The sequence below is a fragment of the Carassius carassius genome, chromosome 45 (genome assembly GCF_963082965.1).
Source record: "Carassius carassius chromosome 45, fCarCar2.1, whole genome shotgun sequence".
Lineage (NCBI taxonomy): Eukaryota > Metazoa > Chordata > Actinopteri > Cypriniformes > Cyprinidae > Carassius > Carassius carassius.
Genome location: NC_081799.1, coordinates 4,395,570 through 4,398,012, shown reverse-complemented (window position 1 = coordinate 4,398,012; position 2,443 = coordinate 4,395,570). Strand labels below are relative to the sequence as shown.

The window sequence follows — 2,443 nt, the reverse complement described above, 5'->3', positions numbered from 1 at the left end:
TTTCAGACATTTGTTCAGTTATTCTGTTAGTTTATTATATTGACTGAAAGTTTTATTAACTTTTATTAACTTCTCCAGAGTTAAATAATGTACATACAGTGGCCTCAAAAAGTTGGACACTTAAGCCGCAATTCAACATTTATTCTATATGTCTTTTCATTATATATCTGAATATCAAACCAAGTGGCATTTATTCTAAATATAGCACAAGCACACTTTCACGAAATCAAGTTTGTTAAACAGCAAAAATTGGAGAGTTGAAATTTCTGTTAAACATTTCCGAGTTGATTTCAACACCCAAAGAGTAATTTTAACACATTCAGAGTAAAATGTTGTTTGGTGTTGGAGTTATTTCACAGAGTTGATCATCAGTGTTAAACAAACTCCATAGAGACGTAATTAGACTCCGCCCATGCATTTCCAATCGTCGCTGGTGAAATCCATGAAGACGTCGCCATTATCCTCGTGTGGTTTTGAAAGGTAAGTTAAATTTAATCATACTTTTACATTTAAGATTGGTGCTTATTCAGTAGAAAATGTACAACATAACGTGCTATGGAGCACTGTGCATAAACGTATATTAGGCTGTGTGTGTGCGCTCGCTTCCACATTTTAAGTTAACGTACATCGTGGCAGCGGTTTACTACGCTCGCGCTTTTCGATTTAACTAAAACAAGGAATCAAATTATAACAGCTTGGCCTCTAATTAATTAAAATGATTTACCGAATTAATAAAACGATCTTTTACAAAGTCTCGTTTATTGCCATCGTCGACGTGATTAGCTTCGTTAGCTAGCTAAGCTAAATTCTGTGTATTGTGTTGTTGCCTCATTTCTGTATATGCCTTTATCATATAATGTTCTGTAGAAGGGGATGCATTGGAAAAAAATATTCATATTTACATTTTGCTTGCATCATAAAGATACAAGTTTTCAAATCAGACATTTGTTGTGAAACAAGAAAGGACGTCAACTTAAATAATTTTTTTCTTTTTTTTTCAGTCATTGAGAAATTTTGCTTGCCACCTAATGCAAAGGTTACATACAAGGATGCAACAGGGACAGAAGTCGATGCAGAAATATTCAGCGACCTCATTGGACAAGGCAATGTGCTGCTGACTGTTTTCTCAAATGATGGTGAGCTTTATTGAATGTTTAAGTTGTGTTATCAAGCAACTCAGGATAAATATGATAAATTGGCTATTTCTGATTCTTGTGCTGGTCATCATAATTTTTGTAATATTTTAATAGTTTAATTATTTAGAATTTTCAGACTCTTTGTCTTCTGAGAAGTCTGACAAGAGCAACAGTTCAAGTGCATCGACTGTAATCTTACATGAAGTCCCTAACAAGAGACAAAGAAAAGAGGACACATCTGCACTGTCTGCAAAACAGGTTAGAACAAAGCTTTTTATGTCAGTGTCCTAAAGGTTCTGTTCACCCAGAAATGAAAAATATCCAAAATATATAATTTTTTTAACCCCTCTGAGTCTGTGGTAATTAATGAATCACCAAGGTCATTTTTTATTTTAATATTTTTTAAAAAAAAATTTAGTTGGTCGAGGATGTTCTAAAATTAATGTGGTGAAGGCGTACTACAGGAGTATCAAGAAATAGAAACTCTAACAGATGCCACAAGAAGACAAATGATCAACACACTGGTGGCTCACATGATTGATACACATGGGTATTTAAAAAAAAAAAATAGCTGCATGACCATTGTATAAATTAAGACCAATTTGATATCTTCTCTTAGGCAACTCCCTACTAAAGCTATCAGAGAACAGTATGCTCTTGGTATAGTGATACTGTTCCCTCAGAAATCCATATTCCAAGAAAGGCTACGTAAGTCATCGTCTGCATGACCCTTTCATGTTATAATTGCAATGTTATGATATCTGACATAGAAATGTGATTCTTTTTAGGAACACTTTTATGATGCTGCAAGCAACATAGGATACATTGCTTGGCATATGAAAACAGTCCACAGGAAGATTAGATGAAGATCTTTGCCACTAGACAGCCCTCATGATGTTTCTCCAGGAGGCCCAAAATGCCAAAGGGCTACTAATTTTGAATGGCAACTTGATGGGAGTGCTTGCAGAGAGGCAATTTCTTTGCTCAGCCATACCAAAGAGAAGTCCCTAATATTCCAAAAGATGAGAGAGACCTTTCAGCATTGCCAAGAGCTTATTAAAGATCCAGGCTCTAGTGTTGAAATCGTCTCCACCTACCCAAGATTCCTTGCTCTAATATGGAGATTTAAAATCATTCATATGCATTCTCATATTGCACCAGCCGTTGAGTTGTTTGAACAGTCACTTTTATACTGTTGTTTTCTCTGACTGGACATTATGTTTATATGTCTAATATTCAATGTTCATTTTCAGTTTTTAAGTTAAGGAGCCCCTCAACAACATCCAGCATCAGCATCCCTACCTCCT

At 35.2% G+C, this 2,443-nt stretch overlaps 1 long non-coding RNA gene across 2 annotated transcripts; it reads left to right on the top strand.

Annotated features, from left to right (window-relative positions):
- Positions 1-287: 287 nt before the first annotated feature.
- Positions 288-2,169, top strand: LOC132127499 (uncharacterized). Of its 2 annotated transcripts, XR_009427531.1 has the most exons (6): positions 288-480; positions 1,002-1,136; positions 1,264-1,394; positions 1,555-1,686; positions 1,756-1,844; positions 1,925-2,169. It is a non-coding gene; the product is annotated as an uncharacterized LOC132127499 (long non-coding RNA). The 2 variants fall into 2 exon arrangements; XR_009427532.1 differs by lacking the exon at positions 1,555-1,686.
- The last annotated feature ends 274 nt before the right edge of the window (positions 2,170-2,443 follow it).